A 16,330-nucleotide genomic window follows, 5' to 3' on the forward strand; every position below is an offset into this window, starting at 1 on the left:
GATGTGGAAGCTTTAGAGAGGGTGCAGAAGAGATTTACCAGGATGTTGCCTGAATTGGAGACCATGTCTTATGAGGATAGGTTGAGCAAGCTAGGGCTTTTCTCTTTGGAGAGAAGGAGGATGAGAGGTGACTTGATAGAGGTGTACAAGATGATAAGAGGCATAGATCGAGTGGACAGTCAGATACTTTTTCCCAGGGCGACAATGGTTAACACGAGGGGCATAATTTTAAGGTGATTGGAGGAAAGTATAAGGGGGATGTCAGGGATAAGTTTTTTACACAGAGAGTGGTGGGTGCATGGAAAGCATTGCCGGCAGAGGTTGTGGGGGCAGATACATTAGGGACATTTAAGAGACTCTTAGATAGACACATGAATGATAGAAAAATAGGGGCAATGTGGGAGAGAAGGGTTAGATAGATCTTAGAGCAGGATAAAATGTCGGCACAACATTGTGGGCTGAAGGGCCTGTACTGTGCTGTAGTGTTCTATGTTCTATGTTCTAAATAACAATCTATGTGGATGTGTGAAACGTAGAATGGGGTGTCAATGTCTATAAGTTTGTTTGTGTGTGTTTACTTGCATGAACATATGTGTCTGTATGTTCATGTTTGTATGTGTATGTGGATGAATGTGTGGGTGTGTCAGCATTAAAGAGCACTAATAGAAGTCTGCTGAGGCCTTGATTATTTTATAGAGTTATAGCGTTATACAGCATAGAAAGAGGTCCTTGGCCCAACTTGTCCATGCCAAACTAGCTGCCTACCTAAGTTGGTCCTGCATTTTGCCCATATCCCTCTAAATCTTTCCTATCCCTTTACCTGTCCAAATGTCTTTAAAAGACTGTAATCGTACCTGCCTTTACCACTTCCTCTGGCTCGTTCCATATACCCATCATCTTCTGTGTGAAAAACTTTAAATCTTTCCCCTTTCACCTTAAACCTATGCCCTCCAGTCTTAGACACCCTTACCCTGGGGAAAATGACTGTGACTACCTGCCCAACCTATACCCCTCATGATCAGAATCAGAATCAGATTTATTATCACTGGCTTATATGATCAGTGGAGCAACACACACAAAATGCTGGAGGAACTCAGCAGGTCAGGCAGCATCTATGGAGGGAAATGAATAGTCGATGTTTCGGGCCAAGACCCTTCATCAGGACTGAAGAGGAGGAAAACTTCTTCAGGGTAGGCATACCTCGAAGAGACTTCTCAGTGGAGCAGCAAAATGGAGATACAGTACTGCCTGACCTGCTGAGTTCCTCCAGCATTTTGTGTGTGTTGCTCCAGATTTCCAGCATCTGCAGTCTCTCTTGTGTCTCCATGATGTGAAATTTGTTGTTTTGAAGCAGCAGTGCCATGCAAAGACATAAAAATTACTATAAATTACAAAATAAATAAATAGTGCAAAAAAAGGAATAATGGGGCAGTGTTCATGGGTTCACGGACCATACAGAAATCTGACGGCAGAAGGGAGGAAGCTGTTCCTCAATCGTTGAGTGTGGGTCACCCCTGACCCTTCTTCACTCCAGGGAAAACAGTCCCAATGTATCCATTCTCTCCTTTTAATTCAAGCCCTCTAGTCCTGGCAACATCCCTACAAACCTTGTTTGCGCCCTCTCGAACTTAATCACATCCTTCCTGAAGCACGGCACCCAGAAATGCACACATTACTCCAAATGAGGTCTCACCAATGTCTTGGACACCTGTAACATGATGTCCCATCTCCTGTCCTTAATGCTCTGACTGATGAAGGCAATTGTGCCAGACGCCTTCTTCACTACTTTGTCTACCAGTGTCGCCACTTCCAGTGAACTATGTATCATACCCCTAGGTGTCTCTGTTCTATGACATTCCCCAGGGCCTACCATTCACTGTGTATATCCTGCCCTGTTTACCTTCCCAAAATGCATCACTTTGCACTTGTCCAAGTTAAATTCCATCTTCCAGTCCTTTGTCAACTTTCCCAGTTATACAAGATCCTGTTGTAGCCTTGGACAACCTACTCCACTGTCCACTAACCCACCAATTTTGGTGTCACCCGCAAACGTACTAATCATGCGACCTGTATTCATATCCAGATCATTAATATAAATGACAAACAACAGGACACCCAGCACTGATCCCTATGGCACACCGCTGGTCACAGGCTTCCGATCTGAAAAACAACTCTCCATTACCACCTACCACCAAGCCAATTTTTTTTCCAATTGGCTAGCTCACCTTGGATCTCATGTGACCTAACCTTCCAGATCAGCCTACCTTTTGGGACCATGTCAAAAGTCTTGATAAAGTCCATATAGACAACATCAACCATCTTGCCCTTGTCAATCCTCTTGGTCACTTCTTCAAAAAACTGAATCTAATTCGTGAGATGTGATTTACCACCCACAAAGCCATGCTGACTCTCCCTAATCAGTTAACTGCACTGTGTAATGAATTGACCTGTACGATCGGTTTGTAAGACGAGCTTTTCAATGTACCTCGGTACAAGTGACAATAATAAACCAATACCAATACCAATAAAAAATGCAGATAAATTCTGCCTCTTAGAATCCCCTCCAGTAACTTTCCTACCACTGATAATCGCCTCACCAGCCTGTACATAGAACATAGAACAGTACAACACAGGAACAGGCCCTTTGGCTCACGATGTTGTGCTAACCCAATTAAAACTAGTAATTAAACACTTAACTGAACTAATCCCTTCTGCCTACCCAATGTCATATCCCTCCATTCCCTGCACATTCATGTACCTATCTAAGAGCCGAGCTATATTCCCTGATTTGTCCTTGCAGCCCTTCTTAAATAAAGTCACAACATCTTTCTTGCATTGTTTGTATTTTTTTCCCCTCCTGGCACTTATGTCATTCACCAGCTCTTCAATGTCTCCCACAAACAAGCTTGTTGCTCCCTCTGAACCCTCTTCAGTCTCACTCTGTTCCATGACAGCCATTACAGATGATGGTGTTCCTTTAAGACTGGCATCCTTCTCCATTTGCTGTCTCACAAAGTTGCAGGAGCATAAATTGGCAGTACTCCCGTTGGAAATCACAATTTGATAAATCTTCTTCGGGGAATCTACACTAATGCTCCTGCATGTTTATTTTTCAGCCTGTTGTGCTGGAGAGAGTGCAGAGGATATTGCCCGGGTTGAAGCATTTCATTTATAAGGATATTGGACAGGTTGGGTTTGTTTTCCCATGGAGGAGGAGGCTGAGATGTGTAATCTGATAGAGATTTACAAAATCATGAGTGGGATAGATAGAACAGTCCTTTTACTATGGTGGGGGTGTAAAAGACAAGAGCCCATGGGTTTAAGGTGAGAGGTGAGAGGTTCAATGGGCTGGAGTCTGAAATGCACTCTCTAAAGAGGTAGTGGAGGCAGATATTCTTACCACATTTAAGAAGCATCTGGTCAATTACTTGAATTTCCAAGGCCTGGAAGGCCAAGGACCTAATGCAGGTAAATGGGATTGATGCAGGTTGGTACAACGGGCAGTATGGACACAGTGGGCTAAAGATCTTGTTTCTGTGCTGTACGACGCTAATTGTGCACTTTTGGAGAGCCCCATTTAGGCTCTAACGTGGCATATAACATTGCTTAAGCACAACAGAAAAAGGTGAAATTCGATTACTAGGCACATTCCTTCCATAGTCAAATGTTTAATTACAATTGAAGGATTATGCCAAGTACTTACTTTACTCATCTTCAATCTCCCTAAGTTTGCGAGTATGATATCTTTAACATCCTTGAAGCTTTTCCGCTTTATTTTGCGTATGGCATCAGAAAACATGTCGATTGATGTATTCATGCACCTGTTAGGCTGGAGGTGATGGATAAATAAAATGCTTCTGTTAGCAAACTATCAATTAAGCTTTCTTCTGCTTTATGGGAATGGCTCAAGTTATTCAACTATACAAACAAACAAGATATTTCATCAAGAATTACAAAAGAAAATGCTGGAAATCCTCAGTAGTTCAGGCACCATTTGCAGGAAGAGAAACAGAGTTAATGTTTCTGTTCAAAGGCCCTTCATTAGAAGTAGCAAAGAGAGAAAAGACACTCGTTAATCTGTGGGAGGGGTGGGGAGAACCTTATGTTTTTTGCAGGGTAAAACTGAGGTGGCCATGGAGAAGGTTATCTGTAGCAACAAACAAGATGCTAGAGGAACTCAACGGGTCAGGAAGCATCTGTGGAGGGAGGTAGGCAGTCGACGATTCGGATCAAGTGCTTTCATCTGGACTGAAAGAGTAGAGGGGAGAGTGGGGCCAGTATAAAAAGGTGAAGGGAAGGGGTGGAGAAAGAGCTAGCTAGTGATATGTGGATCCAGGTGAGGAGGGGTGATCGGCAGATGGAGGAGGGGAGAGTCAAAATCATGATGGAGGCTGGGAGGTGATAAGTGGAGGCAACATAGAGCTCAAGATGATGGAATCTGATGGGAGAGGAAGGTGGAGCATGGAACCATACAAGGGAGGTGGGAAGGGAAGATGGGGAAAATGGAAGGAGGGGAGCCAGTGGTAGGAATTTGTGGGTGATGGACAGATGGAGTTGGTGGAGGGGTGATGGGACAGGGGACTGGGGTGAGTGCAGGATGAACTGGGTAGATCAAGAGGAGAGAGATAAAAGGGACAGAGGGAGAGCAGTTTACCTGAAATTGGAGAATTCAATGTTCACGCCATGGGGTTGTAGACTACCCAGGCCAAACATGAGGTGCTGTTCCCCTAGTTTGCATTTAGCCACACCCTGGCAGTGGAGAAGACCAAGGAGAGACATCAGTGTGGGAATAGGGAGGGGAGTTAAAATGTCTAGTAACCGGGAGCTCCCGATGGCCATGCCGGATGGAATGCAGGTGTTCTGCAAAGTGGCATCTACTTTGCGCTTGGTCTCACCGACGTGGAGGAGGTCACATCGGGAGCGTCGGTCACATCGGGAGCGTCGGATGCAATAAACAAGGCCGGAGAAGATGCATGTCTGCCTCACCTGGAAGGGCTGTTTAAGGCCCGGGATGGTGGTGAGGGAGGTGGTGTATCGACAGGTGTTACACGTTCTATGGTTAAAGGAGAAAGTGCCTGGGGAGGGAGGGGGAATGGGTGGTGTGGGATGAGTGTACCAGGAAGCCATGAAGAGAGTGATCCTTGCAGAAAGGGATGGGAAAGGAAAGATGTGCTGGTGGGATCAGGCTGGTGAAAGTTGCGAAGAATGATGTGTTGGATGCGTAGGCTGGTGGGGTGATTGGTGAGGACCAAGGGAACTCTATATCCCTGTTCTCTTTGTTACAACAGAGGCTGGGAGGTGATAGGTGCAGGCGACAAAGGGCTGACTCCAAAAGGAAGGCGGAGCATGGAATCAGGTAAGAGAGGTGCAGAGAGCAGATGGGAACAGTTCCACTCTTCCCTCCTCCATCTCCTATCACCCCTCCTCACCTGGATCCCCCTATCACTTGCCAGCTCTTTCTCCACCCATTGCCTTCACTTTTTTATACTGGCTATCTCCTCTCTATCTTCCAGATGAAAGGGCTTGAGCTCGACTGTCCATTTCCCTCCACAGATGCTGCCTGACCCGTTGAGTTCCTCCAGCACCTTGTTTGTTGCTCCACATTCCAGAGTCTGCCACCTCTTGTGTCTCCAAACAATGTTATCTTTTCAATGGTTGAAAGGAGACTGAAGACACACACCCCACGATTCAGAAACAGCTTCTTCCCCTCCACCATCAGATTTCTGAATGGTCCATGAACCCATGAACACTACCTTATTATTCCTTCTTTCTTCATATATTTATTTATTTTTGTAATTTATAGTAATTTAATGTCTTTGCACTCTACAGGTGCCACAAAACAACAAATTTCATGTCATATAAGTCAGTGATAATAAATCTGATTCTCATTCTGAGAACGTAGATAAAAATTGTAGAAGTGGCAAACTGTAGCACAGAAAGACATGCTTGGCAGGACAGGTTGGGCATATCCTCCAAATCCAGAGGGAAAAAAAGGACAAAAAAGGAAATGAGCTGAATCAATGTTAACTGTTTCCTTTCCCACAGATGCAGCCTGACCTGCTGAGTATTTTCAGCATTTTTTCATTTTCAAGCCATCTCATCAATATCCTGTGAAAAGCAAAAGTCAGTGTATGTTGTACGTCTGAAATAAAATCAGTAACTTCTGGGGATGCAAGACAGTTTTTATGGAGAGTGAAAGTTAATGTTTCCAGTTGATGTCCTTTCATTGGAAAAGTGAGAAAACAAGTGTGTGTTAAGCGAAAATCAAAAAAAGTGCAGATGCTGGAAATCAAAAATAAAAACAGAAAATGTTGTTTTAAGCTGTAGAGAAAGGGAAGGGCGCCTCTCTGCTGGAAAGGGCATCATTTATTACCTGCCCCTAATTCCCTCTTGGACAGAAGGCCATTTCTGAGGCTAGATGGATCCTAGCTTTTTAAAATCAAACCTATTGTGAAGAACTGAACCAATCATGTCTTTCACATCCCATTCCTATTCACATTCTCTAACCCTTAGTTCTACCTCTTCCTTTATTGGCACTTTAGTATTTCTTTTTGCACTACCTCAGTTTGCACTACAACCTTTGCACCATTCTGATGTTTTGTGCTATTCGCTGCATTTATTGGCGTTTGCTTCATTATTACTGTGTAAACTCTGAGCTTCACACAAGCTAGGAATTTCATTGCACCCTGGTGTATATGACAATAATCTAATCTGATTTGATCTGATTAGTGAACAAGATGAATATTTGTGATGGGTAGCTTTTTTAAAATCAAACATATTGATTAACTGAATGTATATTCCCCACCTGCCACCGTGGGATTCATATTCGTTCCTCCAGATCAATTGTCCACATTTCAGGATAGTAGCCCAGTAACTGAGCACCTATACTCTTGCATTCTGTGTGAAAATGACAGCAAAGCTATCTGGTTGAAGTTGCAAGACTAATCAGTTTACTGATATCCTCAAGGGAAATATACTAGTAAACTGAATCCTGCCTGACCTCTATGTGACCAATGTGGTTAATTTTAACTGCTTGTTGAAATGCAATAGAATCCAACTCAGTTGCCTCAAATTGCTGCAAAAAGAAATGGATTCAAATGCAACAGAAGCTCTTGCCATCCCCAATATAAAGTGATTTCAGTTCCTCCTATGCAATTTCACATTATCTTGATTTCAAAATAAATGTGTCATAAAATATTATAATCAAAAAACATGAATTCATTCAATAATTAGTTACAATTTTTTTACAAGACGAGGAATCCATATGAATGAAATAGTACAATTCCGATAATTCAGCATCCTAGGGATTTCTGCAGTGTGGACGAGCAGATTTTCTGGACCATTGGATGTACTCCTATCCCAAACACACTTTTATTGGTGCTATTTTTACTTGTTACACAGTAGTATAGTAAATTTACAAGTGAACACAGTGAGTTTAAAGGCAGCATGAAATATATCAGTGTTCTGGACCCTGACTAGGGTTCTGGCTACATTTCCTTCTTGCATTCCAGACCCTGGCTCACACTCTGGACTAATGAGTGAGCAAGGTGTCATGCTGGATTATCGGAGTTTTAACTGAATTGAGAAAACAGTACATACAAAAAATAATATTGTATTTACAAATAAAGAGGACTTACATGTAATCCTTTTGGTATTTGCAAGGGAACTTTCAAACCCTGGAAAAAGAGAAAATATTTAGTCGCTGATGGAAAAGATTAGTTTTAGCTATTTAAAGAGAAGCTGATTCCATTGTCAGCTGGTTGAAACTAATTCTGTTGTCAGCTCAGCTTGTTGCCTATTGCCTCTGAGTCAGAAGGAACTTAATTTAAGTCACTTTCTGAAAAATTAAGCACAATAATCTAGGCTGGAGCTATGGAAAGTGCCTTTTTCCAGGCGTCATGGTAAACTGGTTTTTATTTTCTTTAACAGGTGGATTTAAAACATCCCATGCTGGTTTTTTGAAGAACAGCAGGATATTATTCCTGGGATCCTGGCCAAATCTCATCCTTCATTTTGCATTATTGGAAAGTTATATGTCAACACTGTTATGCTCTGTTTGAGAGATTGATGTATTGTCTGCCACAATTCCTATATCCTAAAATGCTTCAAAAATAACTAAATTGCTGTAAAGCATTTCAAAACATCATGAAAGGGAGTTAAAAAAACATTATACATCAATGCAGATTTTACTTTTCCATCCTTCAAAATATTAACACCAAATCTGGCAAACAAAATCAAAAACTTGCAGATGCAAGAAATCTGAAATAAAAACACAAGTTACATAAGTTAATGTTTCAGGGCAAAGAACAAGCATTTTCTGTTTTTATATTGGTATACACATTTAAAAAATAAATATAATTGATAGAAATTAAACTTACAGCCAAGATTTCTGTCTTATGTTCATGAATCACTTTTAAAATTTCTTTAGCACTATTGTTAGCTTGGCAGCCAAGAGCACAGCAGGTTAATAAGATAACGCCGATGTAGAACATTTTCTTTAAAGTGATGGAGGAGTATTTCTTCCACGCCATCTCTTGTTATCATAACATAGGTTCAATCTTTTTATACCTTCACATCGGAAATGTACCTGTCACTTTAAAATTTATCTGTGAGTGTTGCAAAAAAATAAACCATCATCTTTTCTGGGTAATTTTTTTTATGACTGGATACACGCCTTTAACCACGTCACACTATGCTTGCTGCTGCATATCTATGTGGTTAACTTTGCATTTTTTTACTTACTTGTTCACAGCATGTGGGCATCACCTACATTGCTAGCAGTTATTATCCATCGCTACCCTACTGTGGGGAGGCAACGTCTCAATCACCAAAGTCAAAGAGGCGATTGGTGCATCTCCTCACAATGGACATAATATACCAAAACACTCCGCTCTGACTAATTAATGTGTATGTTTTGCCCCTGCAGAGTGAGCGGCTGGCTGTCCTCTGCTGCTGCTGATGTCCCAGCTGGCCGTTCTGGCCGTGGACTTCAACTGCATTAGCGAAGCGGCTGGATGATTGGGCAGTGATGATAACAGACCGGAAGGCACTTCTAGACTCCTGATAGAAGTGGTAAAAGATGCAAGGTTGTGCGATGCCTGCAGCAATCCTGCAGGTGGAACACAGTAGTAATCCACCTGGTTGAGACTGAATGGCTCAGTTCGGAGTTGGATAGACTTCCTCTTTGTGTTGAAGGCAGTTACGGTCAGATCCACTATTGTCACCCTGGTAGTCTTCTCTGACCATTCCCTCCTTCAGGACAACTTTTACCTGCAGGAAGACCGGAAGGCAGGCAGGGAGGCGCGGATTATAAATATATGGCTGCTGTCCCAAGAGTAGATTGAGGAATGAAAGAGGGGCAACACAGTTTGGAGAACCATGAAGTCCCTCTTTGACTCCATGATACATTGAAGAGAAGAAGAGCATCAAAAGGTTCTCCGCCCTTAAAGGGGTTCAGAAACTAGACAGATTCAGAGGGAATTATGTCAACCCCACACAAACTTGAAGAATCCTCCTTCTGCAGTCAGGGAGGGTGGATGAGAGGGAGGAACTCCGAGCCTTGCTCTTTGCCCTGGAATCCAGAGTTTGCTCCATGGAACAGGATGATATGTGCTCGTGCTTCAAAAGGTCCACGGGGGAGCTTTGTGATCCACAGCCTTAAGGAAGAGGATGGCTCAACAACATCCTCGCAGGGGAGCGTAGAGTCACAGGGTCATACAGCATGAAAGCAGGCCCTTCAGCCCAACTTATCCATGCCAAATGTGTTACCCAGCGAGCTAGTCCCAACTGCCCATGTTTGTCCCATCAGCTCTCCTATCCATATCGAGGATCTATAAATCCTTCTATGCCCATCTGTATAACAGAAAGGCAGCAAACAGCAGCGCTCTTGGAACTTCCAGTCCTCTATCACGGAGGTTGCCCACTCTCCCTTGTCTTGTTTGTTTATTGCATAGAACCCTTTGCTAAATCCATCAGGAAGGATGATGGAATAGGAGGGGTTATGATGCCAGGCAGTCGGGGCATTCAGATCAGAACTTCCCAGTCTGAGTTGGCATCAGGGGCCAGAATCAACATCAGGAAGACCGAGGCAACTGCCCTGACCGGTCCACCATCCCCTTTACCGTCAAGTCGGACTACCTGAAGGTGCTGGGCTTTTGATTTGGAGGGGATGAGGCCTGGAATAAAAACTGACCAGAGGGGATAGACAAGATTAAAGTAAAAAGAAAAACTGGGACTGTGGGAGCCACATTCCTTCTCAAAGTTGGGCAAGAACCTGGTCATAAGATAAGATAAGATATCTTTATTAGTCCCATGTATATCGAAACACACAGTGAAATGCATCTTTTGTGTATAGTCTTCTGGGGGCAGCCCACAAGTGTCACCATGCTTCCGGTGCCAACATAGCATGCCCACAACTTCCTAACCCATACGTCTTTGGAATATGGAAGGAAACCGGAGCACCCAGAGAAAACCCACACAGACACAGGGAGAATGTACAAACTCCTTACAGACAGTGGCAGGAATTGAACCCGGGTCGCTGGAGCTGTAATAGTGTTATGCAAACCGCTACACTACTGTGCAGGTGTACTCGGTGTTGCTGTACTTAGAACATAGAACACTACAGCACAGTACAGGCCCTTTGGCCCACAATGTTGTGCCAACATTTTATCCTGCTCTAAGATCTATCTAACCTTTCCCTCCCACATAGCCCCCTATTTTTCTACTTGGTGTTGGTATTGGTATTGGTTTATTATTGTCACTTGTACTGAGGTACAATGAAAACTTGTCTTGCATAGCGATCGTACTTGATGTAGGCATGGCCCATACCCCGTTCCCCTCCCCTTGCAGTCAACTGAGCCATTTTCTTTTTCACCTGGGGATCTAAGATGGAACATGTCCGTCAGGTCATGATGTAGGAGTCCCCAGATAGCATGGGGAAAAGCACACCCAGCATCGCCCATGTCCTGATAACCAGTGTTGTTTGTGGCTGCATCAAGCTGTGTGTCGAACCGAAGTATGCAAATGCCAAGTGTCACCATGTGCTGAGATTCTAAATCATTGGGAGAGTTTAAACTAGAATTGTTGGGGGGTGGGATCCATACTGGAGAGACTGGGGAAGAGGTGTATGGCTCTCAAATAGAGGAGGCTAGGAGTAAGTACCATAGGAAGGTGATAGAGAAGGGACATATTCAGACAGGCTCGAGATGTGTCTATTTTAACGCAAGGAGTGTTGTGAACAAGGCGGATGAGCTTAGAGCTTGGATCGATACTTGGAGCTATCGATACTTGGTGGCCATTACGGAGACTTGGATGGCTCCAGGACTGGAATGGTTGATTCAAGTGCCGGGTTTTAGATGTTTCAGGAAGGACAGGGAGGGAGGCAAGAGAGGTGGGGGAGTGGCACTGTTGATCAGAGATAGTGTCACGGCTGCGGAAAAGGTGGATGTTGTGGAGGGATTGTCTACGAAGTCTCTGTGGGTGGAGGTTAGGAACAGGAAGGGGTCGATAACAGTGCTGGGTGTTTTTTTATAGGCCGCCCAATAGTGACAGGGTTATTGAGGAACAGATAGGGAAGCAGATCCTAGAAAGGTGTGAGAATAACAGAGTTGTTGTGATGGAGGATTTTACTTTCCCAAACATCGATTGGCATCTCCAGACAGTGAGGGGTTTAGATGGGGTGGAGTTTGCTGGGTGTGTTCAGGAAGGGTTCTTGACACAGTATGTAGATAGACCTACAAGAGGAGAGGCTGTGCTTGATTTGATATTGGGAAATGAACCAGGTCAGGTGTCAGATCTCTCAGTGGGCGAACATTTTGGTGATAGTGATCATAATTCTATCTCCTTTACGTTAGCACTGGAGAGGAGTAGGAACAGACAGACTTAGAAAGGTGTTTACTTGGAGTAAAGGGAATTATGAGGCTCTCAGGCAGGAAATTGGAAGATTAAATTGGGAACAGATGTTCTCTGGGAAAAGTACGGAAGATATGTGGCAAATATTCAGGGGGTATTTGTGTGGAGCTCTGCGTAGACATGTTCCGATGAGACAGGGGAGTCATGAGAGGATACAGGAACCATGGTGTAAGAAGGCTATAATAACTCTAGTCAAAAGGAAAAGAAAAGCATACAAAAGGTACAGAGAGCTAGGTAATGTTAGAGATCTGGAGGAGTACAAGGCTAAAAGGAAGGAACTTAAGAAAGAGATTAGGAGAGCCAGAAGGGGACATGAGAAGGCCTTGGCAGGCAGAATTAAGGAAATCCCCAAGGCGTTCTACAAGTATGTGAAGAGTAAGAAGATGAGATGTGAAAGGACGAGCCTATCAAGTGCAGCAGTGGGAAAGTGTGTATGGATCCGGAAGAAATAGCGGAGGTACTTAATGAATATTTTACGTCAGTTTCCACCACGGCAAAAGATCTGGGGGATTGTAGTGGGGACTTGCAGTGGCCTGAAAAGCTTGAGCATGTAGATATTAGAAAAGAGGTGATGCTGAAACTTTTGGAAAGCATCAAGTTAGATAAGTTGCCAGGACCAGATGAGATGTACCCCAGGTTGATGTGGGAGGCGAGGGAGGAGATTGCGGAGCCTCTGACGATGATCTTTGCGTCGTCAATGGAGACGGGAGAGTTTCTGGAAGATTGGAGGGTTGCGGATGTTGTTCCCTTATTCAAGAAGGGGAGTAAGGTTAGCCCAGGGAATTATAGACCGGTGGGTCTTACCTCAGTGGTTGGTAAGCTGATGAAAAAAGATCCTGAGAGGCAGGATTTATGAATATTTGGAGAGGTATAATAAGATTAGGAATAGTCGGTATGGCTTTGTCAAGGGCAGGTCCTGTCTTACGAGCCTGATCGAATTTTTTGAGGATGTGACTAAGCACATCGATGAAGGGAGAGCAGTAGATGTAGTGTATATGGATTTCAGCAAGGCGTTTGATAAGGTACCCCATGCGAGGCTTATGGAGAAGGTGAGGAGACATGGGATCCAAGGGGACATTGCAGTGTGGATCCAGAACTGGCAGGCCCACAGAAGGCAAAGAGTGGTTGTTGAAATGTCGTATTCTGAGTGGAGGTCGGTGACCAGTGGTGTACCTCAGGGATCTGTACCCTTACTCTTTGTGATTTTTATAAACGACCTGGATGAGGAAGTGGAGGGGTGGGTTAGTAAGTTTGCAGATGACACGAAGGTTGGGGGTGTTGTGGATAGTTTGGAGGGCTGTCAGAGGTTACAGAGGGACATAGATAGGATGCAGAGTTGGGCTGAGAAGTGGCAGATGCAGTTCAACCCAGCTAAGTGTGAAGTGGTTCATTTTGGTAGGTCAAATATGCTGGCGGAATTTAGACTTAATAGTAGGACTCTTGGCAGTGTGGAGGATCAGAGGGATCTTGGGGTCTGAGTCCATAGGACACTCAAAGCGGCTGTGCAGGTTGACTCTGTGGTTAAGAAGGCATATGGTGTATTGTCCTTCATCAATCGGGGAATTGAATTTAGGAGCCGAGAGGTATCATTGCAGCTATATAGGTCCCTGGTCAGACCCCACTTGGAGTATTGTGCTCAGTTCTGGTCGCCTCACTACAGGAAAGATGTGGAAGCCATAGAGAGGGTGCAGAAGAGATTTACAAGGATGCTGCCTGGAATGTGGAGCATGCCTTATGAAAACAGGTTGAGGGAACTCGGCCTTTTCTCCTTGGAGAGACGGAGGATGAGGGGGACCTGATAGAGGTGTATAAGATGATGAGAGGTATTGATAGGGTAGATAGTCAGAGGCTTTTCCCCAGGGCTGAATTGGTGGCCACAAGAGGACACAGGTTTAAGGTGCTGGGGAGTAGATATAGAGGAGATATCAGGGGTAAGTTTTTTTACTCAGAGAGTGGTGAGTGCATGGAATGGGCTGCCGGAAATGGTGGTGGAGGCAGATACGATAGGGTCTTTCAAGAGACTGTTAGATAGGTACATGGAGCTGAGTAAAATAGAGGGCTATGGGTAAGCCTAGTAATTTCTAGGACAGGGACATGTTTGGCACAGCTTTGTGGGCCGAAGGGCATGAATTGTGCTGTAGTTTTTCTATGTTCTGCCCTGGTGTTGCAAAGGATGGGCCTGACCTCGCTGCTGCACAATGTTCTATTCAGTTGGACATTAACGCACTACCTGTCCTTTGTGGAAAGTCCATCAGTTAGTGGTCAGCACAGAACGTTCTGTAGTCACGGTGGGAGAAGGACATGATGGATCCTATGAGGTGGTTTCCTGAGCAGACTGTCAAAACCACTTGGCGGAATGCCTCTATGCCAGAACTCACCAACAAGCACCAGGACCTCGCTTGGCTAGCAGTGAGAGCAGTCCTTCTCTGTCAGATCCTTCCTGCATGGTTGAGTCTCACTATCAATGCACGCTGCACTCAGGATGGCAGCGACGAGATGATCGGCCACCTCTTTGTAGACTGTGCATTTTGCAAAGAAGGGCTGGAAAAGGATGCAAAAGTCCTTGTTGAGGTTTATCCTGAGCAGCTGTCCAACGAAGGACTCTCTGATCTATGGGCTGTTTCCCGGGATGCATACCAAGACAAACATCAAGTGCTGCTGGTACATCAACTCAGTGAAAGGTGCACTTTGGTCTGCCTGAAAATTGTTTGTCTTCCAGCATCACAAGATGCTATCCCCTCTGGTCATAATCAAAGACCCCACCCACCCAGGTCATTCTCTGTTCTCTCCTCTCCCATCAGGCAGAAGATACAAGAGCCTGAGGGCACATACCTTATACGATGAGATGGACTCTTGACCTCACAATCTACCTTGTTGTGACCTTGCACCTTATTGTCTACCTGCAATGCACTTCCTCTGTAGCTGTGACACTTTACTCTACTGTTATTGTTTTTACGTGTACTACCTCAATGCACTCTGTACTAACTCAATGTAACTGCACTGTGTAATGAATTGATCTGTACGATCGGTATGCAAGACAAGTTTTTCACTGTACTTCTGTACAAGTGACAATAATAAACCAATATCAATGTCCGTAAGGGAATGCTGCTGATTGGCACATTCCAGTCTGCTGGAGCAAGTGCTGAGGGATGCACCGAAGGCAAATCAAAGGCTTTGTGGGGAAGGACTACAGTCCTTCTACCACTAGGCACTGAGCGGCTAAGCTCTGTGTGGAAGCCTCTCAAACACTTGAAGTTTGTATTGTCCCAGGAGGACACATGAGTGGCAATGGTCCTCTGTAAACAGAATGTGCTAACACTACAAATGTATTGAACCAATAACACTGTGAATGTATAGACTGAACACAACCATGAATGTAAAGAAAGTCATGCACTGTTTTTGTTTCATATTTCTTGTATATATTTTTATGAATAAAGTGTTATTTTGAAATTCATAAAGATTATTCATCCCTATTTTCCCTTGAACCAAGGAGGGACCATGTTGGTGGGACTGGAGTCACACATTGGGTAGACTGGGCAAGGAGGCAGCTATCTTTTTGAGAAGGAAGGAGCACAGTGAAGCAGACGGATTTTCACAGTGCTCCAGTACTTTCATGGCTATTTTTACCAAGACTAACGTTTTTTTGCATTCTAGATTTATTTAATGATTAAAACATCATCAATATTGACTGTCATTGACACTGCTTGTGTCGATCTTTGTTGGTGGATGGAAGAGGGAAGCGGATGGGGGTATCAGTCAAAACAGATCTATGGAGAAGAAGAGAGGGGATTTGTTACTGTTAAAGTCAATAAATTAACTGGAAAATGGGTGCTGGTCATGTTTAGGAGCTGCAGTCATTACTAATGCAATAAGTATTCTTACAGTACTACCACTGCTTGACAAGAGAAAGGAGATTTATTTTGGAAAGTGTTAGAACTCAGGCAATTCATTGCAGAAACATGTTCAAATTTCTGTGATATTCCAGTCTTCAGATTATTTAAATAGTCAGCATAAATTGTTGAAATAGACATGCCATGAAGTGCCTGTGTGTGTGGTTGATGGTGGGTTGTGAAAAACGTATGTAAGAGTACATATAGACCAGTCACACGAGAGTCGTGTTAACATTTGCAAAACTGTTTGCGGGAAGCTTATTGCTTCAAAATTCAAAATGTGAATTCAAATGGGAAGACAAGATCTTCTGGAAAATTTATACTTATCAACTGTTACCAGAATATGTATGATCACTTTTTTAAAAAGGATGATCTCACTGTGAGAGTTAGAAGGAACAATGCACTTTGGTCCATGACTGTTAGATGCCACAGATAATGGACAGATCGTGCTGATGGATAGCTGGTGGTGTCTTGAGTCAAGAGGCCTACAGTAATGATCTGAGCTGAGAGTTGGATACACCTCTCATCTG

The 16,330-nt window shown here is 43.9% G+C and overlaps 1 long non-coding RNA gene across 2 annotated transcripts in view; it reads left to right on the forward strand.

Annotated features, from left to right (window-relative positions):
- Nucleotides 1-8,643, forward strand: part of LOC127569424 (uncharacterized) — a 43,401-nt gene extending 34,758 nt beyond the window's left edge. Inside the window, exons 3-4 of one of the 2 annotated variants that reach the window (XR_007956199.1) lie at nucleotides 5,289-5,356; nucleotides 7,930-8,643. This is a non-coding gene — a long non-coding RNA (uncharacterized LOC127569424). The remainder of the gene's footprint in view (nucleotides 1-5,288; nucleotides 5,357-7,929) is intronic. The other variant, XR_007956198.1, reaches the window with a different exon arrangement.
- The last annotated feature ends 7,687 nt before the right edge of the window (nucleotides 8,644-16,330 follow it).

The sequence above is a fragment of the Pristis pectinata genome, chromosome 4 (genome assembly GCF_009764475.1).
Source record: "Pristis pectinata isolate sPriPec2 chromosome 4, sPriPec2.1.pri, whole genome shotgun sequence".
Lineage (NCBI taxonomy): Eukaryota > Metazoa > Chordata > Chondrichthyes > Rhinopristiformes > Pristidae > Pristis > Pristis pectinata.